The following is a 20,173-nucleotide window of genomic DNA, read 5'->3' as shown; positions in this document are numbered from 1 at the left end:
TCCCACTTAACATTCACTTTTTTTTTGTTTTTGTTTTTGGTAGGGCAATGAGGGTTAAGTGACTTGCCCAGGGTCACACAGCTAGTAAGTGTCAAGTGTCTGAGGCCTGATTTGAACTCAGGTATTCCTGAATCCAGGGCCGGCGCTTTACCACTGCACCATCTAGCTGCCCCTTAACATTCACTTTTAAATAAAATTTTGAGTTCCACATGTTCTCTATCACTAAGACAATATGCAATTTGATATAGGTTATATATTGCATCCATGTAACACATTTCCATATTAGTCATGTTTTAAAACATGAAACAGATTAAATAAAAAAAATGAAATGAAAATAGTATGCTTCAATCTGTATGTAGACATCCATCAGTTCTTTCTCTGTGTGGATAGAATTTTACATCATGATCCCTTTGAAATTGTAGTGGATCTTTGTATTGCTGAGAAGAGTTAGTCATTCAGAGTTGATCATCAGGCAATGTTAGACTTACAATGTTCTTGCAATTACATCTAAAACAATTTTTAACATTCACTTTTTTATTTATTTAATTGTTATATATATATTCATATTTATTTATTTATTTATTTATATAAATATAAACTGATGCAATTGCATCAGTTTTTGGAAGTCTTTCCATGTATTTTCTGAAAAGATCATGCTCATCATTTCTTATAGCACAATTACATTAATATACCATAGCTTTTTCAGTCATTCTCCAATTAATGGGCATTCCCTCAATTTCAAATACTTTGCCACCACACAGAGATGCTACGGACATTTTTGTACATATGTGTGTGTGTGTGTGTGTGTGTGTGTGTGTGTGTGTGTATGTATGCTTTTTTACTATCTATTTTAAGACCCAGAGGAGTGGTGTGGCAAAAAATGGAAGATTTAGCTGAATCATTTGAGAGTTGAGCACATGCTACTGAAGAGGCTTTTGAAGGACCTCCCTTTTGGGGTGGAGACTGACAAACTTCGGGGATGCCAGCTTAAAACTGAGGGTGGAATGGAAGTTCGGGCTCTCCGGCTTTGCAGCTTAGCTGTGGCGGCGCGTTTTGGTGTTGGGTGCTGATTCTCGGCCTGGCAGGCAGTTTGGGATTCAACGAGTTTTATAAAGGAATATAGACTAAGCTTAGATCTAAGATTATTCATCTGTATTTCTACTTTCCTATTTCTCTTATTGCTATCACCTTTTGTTGTCTAATTAATTCCCAAACAATAAAAACTAATCCCTCACTGATTAAAGCTCAGAGGCTTCTTTTTCTTAGTGGTCTGGGAGATATATAAGGGAAAAGTTAAAGGGGGAGTTTAATGCTCATATATCCAATTTTAAATCTCACAGTGGCATCCTTTTTCTTGAACACTCGACAGAGAGAGAGAGAGAGAGAGAGAGAGAGAGAGAGAGAGAGAGAGAGAGAGAGAGAGAGAGAGAGAGGAGAGAGGAAGAGAAAGAGAAAGTGTAGCAGAAAACACCAAAAGATAAACTCTTGTTTTTATACTAGCAATATTGTTATGGTCTTAGATAAATTAATTCCCCTTTCTGTACCTCATTTTCATGCTCTGTTAAATAGAGGGTATGGAAAAGGCCCAATATTCTAAGATTTTGTTTAGTCTCTCTCACTTTGAGTGACTCATAGTACTTTGTAGTTAACTAATAGATAACCAGAAATTTTCCACATTTTCTTTTAGGGGCTCTTCCTTCCTCTAATTTATTTGTTGTTGCTGTTGCTGTTGCTGTTGTTTTGTTTTGTTTTGGTGAGCCAATTGGGTTTGAGTGACTTGCCTAGGGTCAGACAGCTAGTAAGTGTCAAGTGTCTGATGCCAGATTTGAACTCAGGTCCTCCTGAATCCAGGGCCGGTGCTCTATCCACTGTGCCACCTAGCTTCCCCAATTTATTTGTTTTTCAAACCACTGACATTATAAAAATTAAAACACAATTGCTGGGGGATAGTTAAGTGGTGCAGTGGCTAAAGCACTGGCCCTGGATTCAGGAGGACCTAAATTCAAATCCAGCCTCAGACACTTGATACTTACTACCTGTGTGACCCTGGGTAAGTCATTTAATCCTCATTGCCTCACAAAAAACCAAAACAATACATAATTGCTTATGTTCATTTGTGTTGCTTTGACTCCTTGCATTGCTTTAATTTTTTGACTTTTGATTATAGCTATTGATTAATGGTTTCAAGAATTTCTGTTATACATTTAAAAAAATTCCATTCCCTTGTTTTCTTTGCTAATGCCTTTAATTTGGTAATATGATTTTCAAAGTTTCTACTGTCTGTAGTATCTAAAAATTTAGGTGTTTTCCAGTGTCTTTTCACAGGTCTTCACTGGTGTTCTCAATTCACTTCTGTCATGGCACTATACATCTTCTATCCTTAGAAATATTTCTTGGCTACTACATTTTTCCTTTTATAGTTCTTACCATGACATATACTGTTGCATCCAAGTACTATTTTTTTTATAAAAAAATATGCTTTCTGTTAACTCATAAGAGAAAAATTTGTCCTTCAGAGTTAGAAACAGATACCACTTCAGATAATACTTTTTGTTTTTAATGACCCTGTTTTGTTCTGTTTTATTTTCATTGGTCTACTAGTCATATTCATCACATAAAATTCAAAGCAGGCCTTTCAAAAGGTGTGTCACTCTTCTTCAAAATAAGTTCAGAGGTTAGCGTTATTTTTTTTCATCTATTATTTCATTCATTATTAGGTAAGCATTGCAGTACTTCGTGTGAAATGTAAATTTTCAATAACTTCAGTTTCCTTAGCTTTTTCCTTCTTCGATTTAAATAACTTCTCGATTTCTTCTCCTAGTTCATCTAATCTTGTGTTAGGAATTAAGTTTTTTTTTTTTTTTTTTACAATTTCCTTGCATTTTTAAGCAGTACATTGTTTTGTAATAGGGGAGGGGGGAGGGGGGAGGGGATGGAGGGAGGAAGAAAAATTTGAAATTGGAAACCTTATATAAACAAATGTTGAAAACTATCTCAACATGTAACTGGAAAATAATAAAATACTTTTATCAGGAAAAAAATTAGATCAGTAAATATTAATGACAAAAGTCAGGTAAAAGCATTACCTATTACTGCTAAGATCTATTTCTAGTATTGTTATGATATAGTTCTTGCACATAACAGATATCTTCAGTCTGTTTCATGGGTACTCTAGGTCTTTCTGCTTTAGTGGCCTGTGTTGTCTGTTATTGTTCACTTGTTTATTACTCAAATCCAACTTCATAAATCCATTTGGATTTTTCTTAGCAAAGATAATGGAGCACTTTACCACTACCATCTCTGGTTCATTTCACAGATGTGGTAACTGAGGCAAACAGGGTAAAATGACTTGTCCAGTGTCACAAAGCTTATGTGTCTAAAACCAGATTGAAACACAGAAAGATTAGGCTTCCTGGCTCCAGGGTTGGCACTCTATCTACTGTGTCACTTGCTGCTATCAATGTCATCTGCACTGAAGCTTTTCTAGTAGATAGGACACTATTAGTTCTATTTTTCTCTTGCATTCTGACTTTTCGTTATACTAAACATTAAAGAATACCACTGGTTCTGCTGTTCCCATGTCATGCTAATCAGTTTTTTTTTTTTTGGTGAGGCATTTGGGGTTAAGTGACTTGCCTAGGGTCACACAGCTAGTAAGTGTTAAGTGTCTGAGGCCAGGATTTGAACTCAGGTATTCCTGACTCCAGGGCTGGTGCTCTATTCACTTCACCACCTACCTGCCCCAATGTCATGCTAATCATGAAGACAGTTTTGTGTAGGGCCAGACTCTTAACCTTATAGAGCCCTATCTATTCTTCTATCTAAGGAAATAGTTACATCACAGTGGCCAAGTATTTACAACTACAAGATCAGTCTAAGTATTTATGAAGTCCCTGCTCTGCATCATCACCTCCATGACATTTTCTTATTTAGCAGTGGCATTCCACCTAATGTAACCTGGACAATGAATTGAATTTTGAAGGGGTCATTACTCTTATTGTTGCTATGGATATTGCTACTTTTTATGTAAAATCCTACAAGGAACTAAAATTGGAAGGGAAAGACAAACTTTACCAACTTTGTAGTATTACTTTTAGCGAATGCTGTGTGTTGGCAATGATACTAATGGGAAATTAATGATGTTTCACCCCTTTAATTATGGAGGAATGTTATTTTGATAAACTTCAATCTTATAGTTTGGTGGTTCTTCTTTAGGGAAGTGGGGCTAGATCAGTAAATAAATTCAATGTCATTTATTATTTTGTATAAATTCTGGCAAGTTCAAAATCACACACACAACTTTATGCAGACTTTGAAGGAAACTTAAATATCCAAGATGCTTTCAGATAAATCAGCCCATAGTTTTGTTAGTTATGATTATAAAGCGATGAGACTAATTTTCTTTTTTCCCATATTTAGAATTTTATTTTCCCAATTTATATGTAAAATATAAATTTTGACATCAAGTTTTAAAAATTCGTGTTCCAAATTCTCTTCCTCCCTCCTTCCCCACCCTGCCATGAACTCAAGCAATTCAATATAAGCTATACATGAGTAGTTGTGCAAAACAATTCCACATTAGGCAGGTTGTGAAAGAAAACAGGCAAAAACAAAACTTCAGATAAAGGAATTATTAAAAAATTATGCTTCATTCTATATTCAGATATCATCAGTTCTCTCTCTGTAGATGGAATGCATTTTTCATAAAACCTTCAGAATTGTCTTGGATCATTGCATTTCTGAAAATAACCAAGTCATTCACAGCAGATCATCTTACAATATTGCCTTTGTTTTCTGTACAGTACACATCACTTTGCATCAGCTCATATAGGTCTTGCCAGGTTTTTATGAGAGCATCCTGCTCATCATTTTTTCTTATAGTAAACTATATTTATGTAGTACTTTAAAGAGATATTTCCTTAAAATAAGCCCGAGGTTGATTATTGGAACAACAGTAATAAATAACATTTATATAGTACCTTATACCTTAAAAAGAATTTTCTTCACAAAAGCCCAGCAAAGTAAGTACCATACATTTTGTCATCATCATGAATCAATCATCATCTATCAATCATCATCCATCATCCTCAATCAATCCTCCTCCTCATCTATCAGTCCTCATCAACCAATCATCATCTTCATCCAATCATCATCAATCCATCAATCATCATCATCATCATCACTATCATCTTACATTACTCTTGTCTCACCTTCCAACTTTTTTTTTCCTATGGCCTGTCACTAATTCATGTTATTCTTGGAAGCTTTGGATGTAGGATCCCTGACCTTGTGATCCTCTTCTGAGGGTGCACCTCAATCTTCCTTGTCACTAAAGAAATTTTCTATGGTCCACATCTTTCTCTGTCTGGTCTTTTTGCCCACTTTTTTTCTTGACTTTTAACTCCTTCTTCTAGTGGGAGACTGCTTCCTGGATGCACTGTCCCAAACTTCATGGGGTACAAGGTGGTACTATTTAAAGAGGGGAAGGTTCTTTGCTCACTTGGCCTGCGCTCTGGTCTATAAGTAACCCCCAAGCCTACTTGCTATTCAACCAGGCAACAAAATTTTGGTTGCTGTGGTTGATAGCTCTGGCAAGCCTGCACCAGTCCCCCACCTTGGCTGCTGCTCAAGATTGCTTCCTGGTTCTCATCTGCTGCAGAACAACTGAATTATGTCTCTACTCCAACAGAGACCCTTGTAATCTTCCTTCAGTCTGGCCAACTACTCGACCTTCTCACCACACTGTGATCTTAGTTCCAGAAAACGCTGGTGATGCATTTGTTACAGGGGTTCTGGAAGTAAATTTCTCTGGCACAGTCAGCCTGGGGCTTGATCTGTGTTGGCTTGACTCAGGTCTGGGTGGCCAGCCTAAGGCTGGTTCTGTGTTGGCATGACTGTGGGTTTGGTCTCCATTTCCACCCCAGCATAGCAGCCCCCTTCTGCCGACCTTCTGAGTCATCTTTGGTTGGAAAATGATCTCAGTCTGTCCTTTTGTGGGATCTGCTGCTCTAGGAATTGTCTTATGATATTATGTGGAGTGTTTTTGGAGTGATTGTGTCAGGAGCTCCAAAAGGTTATTGCCTTTCCCATGCCATCTTGGATCCACTCCCCAAGACCAATTTTCTTGAATGGTTCCTAAAAAGATACTGAAGTCAAATCCCTACAACAAGTTCCAGGAATATGAGCAGTCTTGTAAAAGTATTATATCTTTCCAAGATAACTAGGAAGAAAAATAATCTTTTGAAAATACAAATTAATAGGATGCTTTATTTTCATTTTGACCTTTCTTCATGATCCCAATAGGATGCAAAGAATTCAAGTATCATTATCTCTATTTTATTGATCTGAGAGGTCGCCAAGGTCACATAACTAGAAACTAATGGAGTTGGTGTTAAAACCCAGGTGACTTTTTAAACTCAGTATTCAATTATCATTCCACTATATTCTTCTTAACGTCTGAATCTCTGACTATTGCAATAAATCCCATAATTTCTTGTCTTTGGTGTTAACCATATTCATATTATAGTAAAAACTGTGCAGATTCTCCACTCAGAGTACCTGGATTCAATACTGCCTCTGATATTCATTATTTTGGGGATATTAGTTAAGTCACTAAATCACCCTGGGTCTCAGTTTCTACATCTGTAAAATTAAAGAATTAGATGGTTTTACTAGATTGCTTCTGAGTTTCCTTCCAGATCAAAACATATTTGCTTCAAAGAAAACAACAACAAAAATACAGAGTCTGCAGGATCATTAAGTGGGAAAATATAAAAAACCCAACTTCTCAAACTCTATTAATCTATTAAAATACACTCAAAAAATAAAATAAAATAAACATTCAATGATTGATTACATGAATGAATAAAGGCAAGGACAGAGAAAAGGGGTGAACCAAAGATTTTTAAAAGAGAATCTTCTCTCAGAAAAAAGTGCAATGATATACAAAGATATTAAATAACCTCCAAAATTATGAAGGTATATTATGAATGATCTTGGAGAGAACTTACTGGGAAGAATGAAATAAGTAAACTTTAACAAAGGTCTAAGAAATAAACTTAGTAACACACACACAACATTTTGAAGGAAATAATGAGTCTATAGCATCAGTAAAGAAAGATGTGGGGGGTGGCTAGGTGACACAGTGGATAAAGTACCAGCCCTGAATTCAGGAGTACCTGAGTTCAAATCAGACCTCAGACACTTGACACTTACTAGCTGTGTGACCCTGGGCAAGTCACTTAACCCCCATTGCCCCACAAAAAGAAAAGAAAAGAAAGACAGATCTGGTGTGTAATGAAGAATCTATCATTAGTTTAAAAAAAGGAAAGAAAAATCACCATCATCAGTGACAACAATAGTATCATTTATACAGTAACTATTGTATGCCAAGCACTGTTCTAAGTACTTTAGAAAGTTTATCTTATTTGATTCTCACAATAGTACTGGAAAGTAGGTGATATAGGCAAATAGAGATTTAAGTAATATATCTAGGGTCATATAGTTAGTAAAAGTCTGAAACCAAATTGAAATTCAGGTTTCTACTGTGCCATGTAAGGTAAGGATGATAAAAGTCAAGAATATAGAAAAGAGTAATGGAGAATTATTAATAAAGGTAATAGAAAATAATGTAAATGGAAATGTAATGGAAAATAAATGTTTCAGTCTGATTGGCCAGTCATCAAAAGCTGCAACCAGGCTGAAAAAAACAGCAAAAAATGAACTGGGGAAAGGCTTACAAACTTTGCAGTTAAAGATGAAAGAATCAGAAAACAATTCATTGAAATAATGTGTTTATTACTAAATACATAATAATTATAAATGTAAAATAAATAATAATAATAATATTAAATAATATAAATAGCTTAACTAAAATATGCGAAAAAACCCTTTAAACATATTCTAGGAAATCAGGAAAATTTCTCATGAGAAATAAGATCAAGGAATAGACTACAGATGAATAATGTTCATAAGATGCATTCAGGGAGAAACATCAAATCCAAATGATTCATACAAATTTTGGTCAAACTGTAGTTTTATTTTTTCAAATATTTTAATTAATTTTTTTCAGTATTTTATTATCTTCCAGTTACTTATAAGGATAGTGTTCAACATTTATTTTTCTCCAACCTTCCCCTCCCTCGCTCCTCCCCAAGACAGAAAACAATCTAATATAGGTTATATATGTTGACTTTTTTTTTGTGAGTCAATTGGGGTTAAGTGACTTGCCCAGAGACACACAGCTAGTAAGTGTCAAGTGTCTGCGGCCAGATTTGAACTCAGGTCCTCCTGACTCCAGGGCCGGTGCTCTATCCACTGAGTCACCTAGCTGCCCCGATATACGTTATATATGTGCAATCACATTAAACATATTTCTGCATTAGTCATATTGTGAAAAAAGAGTCAGAGCATAATGGAAAAACCTCAAAAAGAAGGGGAAAAATAGCCCCAAAGTAGAAACAGCATGGTTCAATCTGCCCTCATAAACCACACTTCTATTTTCTGGATGTTGAGAACATTTTATATTATGAAGTTCTATGAAATTGTTTTGTACCATTGCATTGCTAAAAAGAACCAAGTCTATCACCACTGTTCATCACACAATGTTGCTGTTACTCTGTACAATGTTTTCTTGGTTCTGCTCTTCTCAGTCAGCATCAGTTCATGTAAATACTTCCAGGTTTCTCTGAAATCCTCCTCATTATTACTTTACACATTGATGTTTTAAAAAACTTTGTGTTCTAAATTTTCTTCTTCCCTCTCTCATCATCCTTCCCTATGAAATCCAGAAATTCAAAATAAGTCTTACATGTGCAGTTATACAAAACACCTTCTCATTAGGTTGTGAAAAAAAAATAGACAAAATACCTTTAGAAAGAGGAGCTAACAAATAAACTTATACGTCAATCTGTATTCAGATATCATCAATTCTATTTCTGTTGATTGTTTGCATTTTTCATACATCCCTCTGATAGCATCTTCATGATTTCTTTCATAGTTACTATTGTTAACTGTATTACCATCCATCTTATTCCCTTCCCTTGATATTTACTCTATTTTCTATCTTCCTTCACCCTATCCCTCCTTGAAAGTGTTTTGCTTTTCACTGCCCCCTCCCCGAATCTGCCCTTCCTTCCATTGTGTCTCCCCCACACCCCTTATCCCTTTCCCCTCCCAATTTCCCACAGGGCACGATATATTACTATACCCTCTTGAGTGTGTATGTTATTCCCTCTTTGAGCCAATTCTGATGAGAGTTAAGTTCAGTCACTTGCCCACTCTTTCCCCATAATCCCCTCTACTCCATAAGCTTTTTTCTTGTTTCTTTTATGTAAACTACTTTTCCCCAATCTGCGTCTCCTTTTCCCTTTCTTCCAGTGCATTCCTCTTGCCTCTTAACTTTTTTGTTTTTTTGAGAGATAATTGGGGTTAAGTGACTTGCCTAGGGTCACTCAGCTAGTAAGTTTTAACTGTCTAAGGCCGGATTTGAACTCAGGTCCTTCTGACTCCAGGGCCAGTGCTCTATCCACTGCGCCACCTAGCTTCGCCCCCCCTTAACTTTATTTTGAAGATGTTGTCATGGGTCAGCTAAGTGACACAGAGCACAAAGCACGAACCCTGGACCCAGGAAGCCTCAGGCCCACATCTGGCCCCAGACATAAGCCACCCCAACCTGCCTGCCCCACAAAAAACAAGGATAAACAAAAAATAAATGCAATAGAGACATCATCCCTTTATATTCAGTTCACACCTGTGCCCTCTAAGTATCTTCCTTTCAGCTGCCCTAATACTGAGAAATATCTTATGAGTTAGAAGTATTATCTTCCCGTGTAGGAATGTAAACAGTTTAATATTTTAATATTCCTCATGATTTCTTTTTCCTGTTTACATTTTTATGCTTCTCCCGGGTCTTGTATTTGTAAGTCAAATTTTCTATTGAGTTCAGGTCTTTTCATCGTAAAAGCCTGAATGGCCTCTTTTTCACTGATGTCCCATTTTTTCCCCTGAAAGATTATATGCAGTTTTGCTGAGTATGTGATTCTTGGCTGTAGTCCTAGTTCCTTTACCATCTGGAATATCATATTCCCTGCCCTCCATTTCTTTAATGTAGATGCTGCTAGATCTTGCTTTATCCTTACTATAGCTCCACAGTCTTTGAATTTCTTTTTTTCTAGCCACTTGCAATATTTTCTCCTTGACTTGGCATCTCTAGAATGTGGCTATAATCTTCCTGGAAGTTTTCCTTTTAGGATCTCTTTCAGGAGGTGAATGGTGGATTCTTTCAATTTATATTTTTCTTTCTGGTTCTAGAATATTAGGGCAATCTTCCCTGATAAGTTCTCGGAAGATGATGTGTAGCCTCTTTTTTTTTTAATCATGATTTTCAGGTAGTTCAATGATTTTCCAATTATCTCTCCTGGATCTATATTCCACGTCAGCTGTTTCTCCAAGGAGATATTTCATATTGCCCTCTATTTTTTTTTAATTCATTTGGATTTGCTTTACCATGTCTTAGTTTCTTATAAAGTCACTGGCTTCCATTTGTTCAATCCTAATTCTTAGGCAATTATTTTCTTTAGAGAGCTTTTGTATCTCCTTTCCCATTTGGCTTTTCAAGCTGTTGACTTTTTTCTCATGACTCTCCTGCATTACTCTCATTTCTCTTTCCATTCTTTCCTCCATCTCTCTAAATCTTCCTTCTATCTCTCCTACTTTTTCTTCAAAGTCCCTTTTCAGCACTTCCAAGGCCTGAGATCAATTCACATTTTTCTTGAAAGCTTTGGATGTTGGAGCTTTAACTTTGTTATTATCTTCTTCTGAGGGTGTATTCTGCTCTACCCCTCCACCAAAGAAGCTGTCTATTGTCTGCTGTCTTTTTCCCTACTCATTTCAGCCTGGAAACAGTTTTCTGATTGAAATCTGAATCTCTATTGTCAGAACCTTGGTGTACCTCTGCCCCTCCCCCACTGGACCACTACCACTCAATCCTCCCCACTGTTTGAGAATCAGGGCATTTTGCCACAACTCTATCAGAGACTGCAGCCACTTTGCCCTGGCCAACCACTGAACCCCCTCACAGGTCGGCAAGCTGAGCCTCAGAAGAAGCCATTGTCACTGAAGACTCTGAGGTGCTGGAAGCATTGCATATTCCTGGCTGGGTCTGGACTGTGTGCTGAGCTCCTCTCTCAGCCCGATCAGCAGGTGATCCCAATTGCTCTTTTTGGCTGGAAAATACTCTTACTCTGTTCTTATGTACATTAGGGTGCTCTGTTCTTTTTGTTTGTTTGTTTTTGTTTTTTATGGCATTATTTGGGAGTGAGTGACAGGTTTATCTGGAGCTTACAGGAGTCACAGCCTCTTCTCTGCCATCTTGGCTCTCAAACTTTATCTTTATTAATAAAGAAGACTTTACAGGCAGTTAAGAAGCAAAAAACACTTTGTTTTTCTTTTTTTGTGCTTCATTCTTTTATTAAAATTTAATTTAATTTAATTTTACATATAAGGTATTTTATTTTTTCTGTTACATGTAAAGATAGTTCTCAACTTTTGTTTATACAAGCTTTACAATTTTAGATTTTTCTCCCTCCCCCCTCCCCTAGACAGCAGGTAATCTGATATAGGTTATATCTATATATCGATATCGATATATATATAGATGATATAGATATAGATATAGATATACACACATACATATATACATATAATAACATTAATCCTATTTCTGCATTAGTCCTGTTATATGAGAAAAAATCAGAGCAATGATGAAAAACCTCAAAATAGAAAAAAAAACAACAGCACCAAAAACAAAAGAAATAGTATGGTTCATTCAGCATCTATACTCCACAGTTCTTTTTTTTTTTCTTGGATTTGGAGATTCTCTTCTATCATGAGTTCCCTGGAACTCTTCTGCACCATTGCATTGGTGAGAAGAATATAGTCCATCACAGTAGATCAACACTCAATGTTGATGATACTGTGTACAATGTTCTTCTGGTTCTGCTCATCTCACTCATCATCAGCTCATGTAAGACCCTCCAGGTTTCTCTGAACTCCTCCTGCTCATCATTTCTTACAGCACAATAGTATTCCATTGTATTCATATACCGCAACTTGTCCAGCCATTCCCCAATTGATGAGCACCCCCTCAACTTCCAATTCCTTGCTGCCATGTAAAGAGCAGCTATAAATATTTTTGTACATGTGGGTCCCTTTCCCCTTTCAATGATTTCTTTGGGAAAAAGACCTAAAAGTGGTATTGCTGGGTCAAAGGGTATGCATAGCTTTATCGCCCTTTGGACATAATTCCAAATTGCTCTCCAGAATGGTTGGATCAGTTCACAGCTCCACCAACAATGAATTAAACACTTTGTTTTTCAAGGAGCCCCAAGCTAAATTTCATAGAATTAGTCACAAACTATGAGAACACTCAGAAAAGATTGTAACATGACTTACAGGAAGTCAACAGCATTGAGATTTCACTTCTAGGAGCTTTTATGCACCTCAAATGTAAACAATATTCAGAGATAATTTTTTTTTATCATCTATCTGTCTTTCTGTCTGCCTCTGTCTATTGAACTATCCATATATGCACTTAGAGATGCATCTCCAAACATACACATACAGAGAGAGAGAGAGAGAGAGAGAGAGAGAGAGAGAGAACTCTTAGATTGCTAACTTGTTCAAGTACAACTAAAAGCCAAAGTGAGGCTACCCAAATTTAATAGTATAAAACTGTTCCAAGGAAAACACCAATAAAAAAGTCATAGCAGGCTGACAATTATTTTGCAAAGTAATGCATAAGAAACAAATCAAATTCATATGACTTCTGTTCAAATCCAGATGTTGCCTTTAACTAATTGACTTCAAGAGGTAAAAATAACTTATTAGGAAGTTTATTATATATGTTACTCAGAGAGAAAAAACTCAAAAGAGGTTGCTAGGAAGCATGGCAGTCTTAATTGTTGAGACAAACTCTGGAAAGGAATCAGAATAACAGAAGTAGAATTGTGGTTCCCTATATGAACCATTGTTGCTGAAGTAGTGTCTAAAAGTTAAGGCACAAATGGGATAGTGTGAGAAGTGGGCTAAAAGAGGGTAACAAGCTGAAATTGATTAATACATTAATTAAATATATAAATCTAGGCAATTAGATCTGTGATTTCTTTGATTTAGATTTACCCTCCAATGATGCAGCCTGCAATCCATTCATGTCTGCTCCTCCTATATGACTAATGCCTCCCTTACCCAATAAATTTTCAATCAATGTGCTAAGGTCCTTGCTTGCTTTTTCTTGGCATTGAGATAATTACAGTGAAATATTTCTATAAACCACTTGTTTCCCTCTTTCTCTTCTAACATAGAGAGCTTATTTCTTTCCCACTCATATTTACCTGATTAAATTCTTTCCTCTCATTGTTCTTCCAGTTTTCTTATTTCCTAAATATTGCTCAGTAATCAAACCCACCAGGTCTCCATTATGCCCAGTATGATGTTAATTTTAATTCCTTAAAGAATATAGTGTTCTATGGATAATAGAGCTACAATTATAATTTTGATTATTAATTAATCTATAAAAATTAATCACCACATGGCAAAGATAAGATAAGACTCCAAAATATGATACTTAATAGAAAACAAATTCAAGGCAAAAACTTGTAAAAGAGAAGGAAGAGTTTATTATGCCTCATCTTTTATTTATTTGTTTAGTTTTTGAAATGCCAGTGATTTTTTTTTCTGTTTAGTGAACCACTAGTGAAGAAACTCCCTCTACCATTGCAGATTATTAAATGTTTTATATCTATAGTATGAGAGTTTCTCTGAAGCACTTGGAGGTCATGTGCTTTTCCCAAAGTTATATTAACTGATGTTTGTCAGATGCAGGACTTGAATACAGAGGCTCCTGAGTCTAATACTAGTTCTTCAACCAGTATGCTATGCTGCCTCAATGTTTTGGCTAATGCCATAATGTCATGATGATGGACAAAACTGAGTTGAAGTTAGAAAACATTTTAAAAAATAAAGATGACAATTCAGTAATGTAAGACATCAAAGGATGTGGACAAGAAGGTATCAAAATAAAAGGACAGTCAAAATATCTAATCATCAGAGAAATGCATTTTTAAAAAACTGATATTCTGCCTAACACATATTAATTTAATATGTATAATATAATTTAGTGCACTTGTAGCTTTAGTAAAATCAAGAATTTGTGTGGGTGGGAAGATGTGAATTGGTTTAAACTTCTTGAAAAATAATATTGAATTATATAATCAGAACAACAAAAAAAACGTTGTATAACCTTTGACCCAGTAATTCCACTGCTGGGAGTATACCCAAAGGAAGTTATTGACAGAAAAAAATCAATATATACAAACAAATTACTAGAAAAAGTATTTCAAAAAACAAAGTGAAATGAAACAAGACACCTGGATGTCTATTGACTGTGGAATGTTTGAACAAATGATGATATATAAATATAATGGAATATAATTATTTTATAATACATAATAAATGTAAAGAACTCAAAGAACTTTGGCAAGAGACATAGAGTGATGCAGAACGCATACAACATTAACAGCAAAAATAAAAATCCATATGATATAAACATACAAGGCCAAAATGAATCAGGTAAATAAAAAGGATGATATATTATTAGTCAATGCACATATAGTTGGGAATGATAACAGCTGGTCAATAACAGAAGGCTGAATACATGCATAATCATTGACCATCTTGTATTTTTTAAAATCTTTTATGCTCATTTCCCATTTTATTTTCTTATACTATTGTTTATATTCTTTTATATCTGCCCCTATGACAGCTAAAATTCATGTTTTAAGGAACAGAAGAAAATGCAAGTTTCATTTATTTACAATTAGTATATCACTTATATCTTTATTTCTTTTTAGAATGAGAATTTTTTTAGAATGAAAACTTTTGATATTTTCAATTCTGTTATGAACTAAATTAGGTTAATAGTATATCAGATATAATCATCTTAATAAAAGTAGATTCACCTTTCACCAAACAGCAGCACTAACAATGAAATAATTAATTTGGAGGGCAAAATCTAGAACCATAGAAGCACAATTGATTAGAACGACAAAGGACCTGAAGCTTCACCTAATCTAGCCAATTAATTTATCCAAATGTGGAAACTAAGACCCACATTCATGATTTTCTTTTTTGTAGCCTCTCTTAGATTAAATTATGTGACTGCAATCTTGAAAGGAAATTTTTATTGGGGCAAAAAATGTCAACCACAATCATTGTATATTAGACAACAAAAGACCTCAAAAATCATCGTGTTCAAACCTCTTATTTGACAAATAATGAAATTGAGGGGTTTTTTTTGTTTTTTATTATGTTTTTTTGTTTGTTTGTTTTTTGTTGTTGTTGTTGGTTTTTTGTTTTGTTTTGTTTTGTTTTTTTGCGGGGCAATGGGGGTTAAGTGACTTGCCCAGGGTCACACAGCTAGTTAGTGTCAAGTGTCAGGCCGGATTTGAACTCAGGTCCTCCTGAATCCAGGGCTGGTGCTTTATCCACTGCGCCACCTAGCTGCCCCCGAAATTGAGTTTTTAAAAGTTAAAAATACTAAAGTCCAACAAGGAATATATACCAGAACTATATTTTGAACCATATACTCTAACTGTTAATGCAGTGTTCAAAGTCTATTCAACGACTCATTTCTCACAAGCAAACATTTCTTCATGTTTAATAAACTAAGAACCCCTTTCAGTTAATAATCCTAAAATCTTATTATGTTCCAGGTCATATGATCAACAAGATGGAGGATTATACATTTTTCTCTAAACTTCACCTCCTCATATACCTCTCCAAAGTAAGAATTATGGATGATGTATAGTAATTGCTGTTGTTTTCATAACTATGTACAAATAAAATATATCCATGATAAATTGGAGATAATCTAGAGGGAAGGGGATAAAAAAGAGCTGGACCTATAGTGAAAAACTATGATTGCAAACTAAAAAATACATAGTATTTAAATAATTTCTATAATAAAAACACTATGCAATGAGAAAAAATTCCAAATATAAAAAAGAATAATTTTGAATAAAATGAAATCTTCCTATAACCATCATTAACTGTCTAGTTATGGGGCTGGAATAATGTGTTCTGAAGAGTATAAATGCCAGAAAATACAAACTGGAACTGTTGATTGGTGAAACAAGAAGATGAATTTTTGATAAAATATATGCATTTGAAGCATTCCTACAAAGAAAATTAGAAGTAAGCAGATTACTTTGTTTTGGAACTACTTCAGAAAACAGAAATGTTAGAAAGATATACAAAAATAGCAACCAAAGAAGAACAATAAGAATAGCTGAAGAGGGAAAAAAAGAAAAGGAAAGAACGAGAAAAAGAAAGAAACCTGTGGGTTTAAAAACAAAAACAGGGGCAGCTAGATGGCGCAGTGGTTAAAGCACCGGCCCTGGATTCAGGAGGACCTGAGTTCAAATCTGGCCTCAGACACTTAACACTTACTAGCTGTGTGACCCTGGGCAAGTCACTTAACCCCCATTGCCCTGCCAAAAAAAAAATAATAAAATAAAATAAAATAAAATAAAAACAAAAACAAGAAGTAGAACAACAGAGGAATGATTGAGGGATCTTTTTTCTAAAAGGATATTGGGAGAAAAGAGTGAAAATCTAAATTAAAAAGAAAGAAAAATTGTTAGGTGAATAGGAGGCCTGCAACATCAAACCTAATCTTCCACCTAAAACTTGAGGAGTATTTTTGGTTTTAATATTTTTGTTTTTAATTTCTGGGGTTTTGGGGGGGTTGAGGGTGATAAATTACAGAACTGTAGGGCATATATAAAAAAGGAAATGTGAGGATGCAGTTAGAGTGGAAAGGGTGATGTATCATCATCAACTCACTGGCAAAAAAATTAAAGGAAAATAATGATATAATCTTTCAAGAAAAAAGAGGCTAAAATTGTTGGTGGAGTTGTGAACTAATCCAGCCTTTCTAGAGATCAATTGGGAACTATGCCCAAAGGGCAATAAAACTGCATACTGTTGGACCTGGCAATGCCATTAATTCAACTGCATCCCAAAGAGATCATAAAAAAGAAATGTACCCACATGTACAAAAACATTTATAGCAGCTCTTTTTGTGGTGGCAAAGAATTGGAAAGCGAGGGAATACCCATCATTTTTGTAATGGCTTAATGAGTAGGGGTGTATGAATGTAATGTAATACTATTGTGCTATAAGAAATGATGATCAGGCAGATTTAAAAACAAACAAACAAACAAACAAACTGGAAAGACTTACATGAACTGATGCTGAGTGAAATGAGCAGAACCAGGAGAACATTATACATAGTAACAGCAACATTATGTGATGATTGACTGTGATAGACTTAACTCTTCTCAGCAGTAAAATGATCCAAGACACTTCTGTAATATTCATGATGGAAAAATATCTCCACAACCAGAAAAAGTACTATGGAGTCTGAATGGAGACAAACGGATAATACTACTTTTACTTTATTTGTTGCTGTTGTTTTTCTTTTTTGTGTTTTTTTTCTCTTTTGTTATGATTCTTCTTTCACAACATGACTAATATGGAAAATGTTTAACATGATTGTGTGTGTCTATATATGTATTTATATGTGTGTGTGTGAAAAATTTGGAACTCAAAATCTTACAAAATGAATGTTGAAAGCTATAAAACTATACTTGTAAGTGGGAAAATACTATTAAAAAAGAAAAAAGAGCTAAAGGAGAATTAGTGAGATGAAAACTGGTGGAAAGAAAGGAAAATGTATTTTCACTGGAGGGAACACATGTCTATGAAGAATGCTCTCAGATATGGAGAGAAATATTCTGGAATTGGAAATTGTGTCTTAGATGAGATTGGATGTTTAAAGAGAACACTGCCAGCTGAGAAAGTGCTTTACCCCCAAGGATAGCAATTCTGTTTCAGGAAAAGTATTATCAGAACACTCAATAAAAGCCAATATTCAGAGAGGGAGGGATTATTCATTCCTAATATATTCACAGAATCCTATAAAATTTTTGATGAAATTACTACTAATACTACACAAATTATTCTCAAAAATTGTGAAAGTCCTCTACCAGACTCTTTTTTATGGGGGAAATAAAGTTTTAATACCCAAACCAGGAGAAGATAAAGAACAGAAGAAATAAAGAGCAATATCATTAGTACTATAGCAATCAAATTATCAAAAGGGATCATTTATAGAATATCTTAGGATAAAAAATTCATTTGGAGAAAGATATTTAAAATATCAAAGAAAGTAATGCAAAGAGGCATGAGAGGATGGAGGCAAAATGACAAATTCAAACCTGAAACTTGATTATAAACTTTAGTCTTCAGAAACAATTGTTATTGGTTAAACAGGTAGACCAGTAGATCAATGGAACAAAATAGGCAAAATAGAATTAAAAACAATGGAACTCAATAACCCAGTTTTTAATAAACCAGAAAAATAAGCTCCTTAGAAAAGAACTCTCTAGTTGGTAAAATTTGGTAGGAAAGTTGGAAAGCAGTCAGGAAGAAGTTAAACTAAGCAAGACCATCCAAAATAAATTCCCCTTGGATATGTGAACTTAATATTGAAAAGCTTACCATAATAAAGAGAGAAATAGGTAATATTCATTTCACAACAATGTATTCCTAAATAAATAAGGGGTAGAAGCAATTAAAAAGGATAAAATTGGAAACTTTGATTATGTGAAACTGAAAAGTTTATGCCCGAAAGGAAATGAATGCACCTAGGAAAAGAATGGAAATGGCCAAATGTGATTGGTTGGGGAAACTGTTGTATCATATTTCTTAGATTGTAATGATTGGAATAACGCCACCTGCTGGATACTTACTGTAGAAGAGTTCTGCCCATGAAGCGAAGGTCTTTGAGGGCAAGACCAGGAGTCTTTTCTTTGGCATCAGGAAGTGACGCGGACTAGTGGGAGAAGGAAGGAAGAGACTGGCGCTCGCTCTCGGTCTCACTCTCTTTCCTCTGGACTCTGGTGGAGAGCGGAGCTAGAGATATGCTCTCCCTTTAATGGATGGGAATCTCGGCCTTTCTCTCTCTTTACCAAATTCTTATTCTCCTTAATAAATGCTTGGGAGTCTAACTCTTGCTAAAGCTTATAATTTATTGGCGACCACTCATTAGATATTTTAGACAGACTAGCTAGAATTTTAACCCTTAACAGATATAGATTTGTTATATAAGATACATTGATTGTACGTATATATTCATGTATGTATATATGTATGTAGGTATAGAAAATAAAACCTTTGGAGAAATATGTATGTGTGTATATATATATATATATATATATATATATAAAATTTTGTATCATTCATCTATCATCTATCTATATACCATCTTTCATCTAGCAATCTAGCTTTCATCTATCTATCTATTTATCTATCTATCTCTCATCTACCTAGTGTTGTAAAGCATGTTTAAATAATGGATATCTCTGCTTAGTCTGGAAAGAGTGCCTACCTGTTGAGAGTGACTCACTTAGCTCATGCCTTGGAGAAGGCCCTAGAATATAGATCAATTTAGATAAATTAGGTGACTGATTTACAAAAGGACACACTTTGGTAATAACTAAAGTTCAGGCAAGTAATTAAAGAGCAGATAAACTAATTTGAAGTTTGACCAATGTGCCTCTGTATTGCTTTCCTTTGTGTTTTTGTGCCAAAGCTAAAGCCATTGCAGCTGTAATGGAGTTTCTGCCAGCCGTCTTTGGTAATACAAGTGAACCCACAAAATTCATATAGGCTTCATGAGTTGGGTCTTACTATTGTTGACAAAACCCAGAATTTAGATTTCAAAGCAATCATGAATCTCTGTTTTTATTCTTAGGGGGTAATTTTTATTTTTCCCTTATGTTCTTTTTAACCAGACTCAAAATTTTAATTGAAAGAGGGAATTTCCATTGAGAAGGTATTGGCTTTGCAATTTATAAACTTAGAGACTTAGCTGAAGCACTAGATGTTAGTGACTTGTCCAGTGTCACATAGCAATATGAGTTAGAGGTAGAGTTTGAAACCAGAGTTTTCTGAAATATAGACCAATGTCCTCTGTACTAATGCTGTGTTATCATGGAGCTGCAATTAATATACTAAAACCTGTGTTTTAGGGATTTGTGGAGTTTAGTGA

This window comes from Dromiciops gliroides, chromosome 3, assembly GCF_019393635.1.
Source record: "Dromiciops gliroides isolate mDroGli1 chromosome 3, mDroGli1.pri, whole genome shotgun sequence".
NCBI classification, from domain to species: domain Eukaryota; kingdom Metazoa; phylum Chordata; class Mammalia; order Microbiotheria; family Microbiotheriidae; genus Dromiciops; species Dromiciops gliroides.
The sequence above is the reverse complement of the archived record's forward strand: the minus strand, read 5'-3'. Positions refer to the sequence as shown.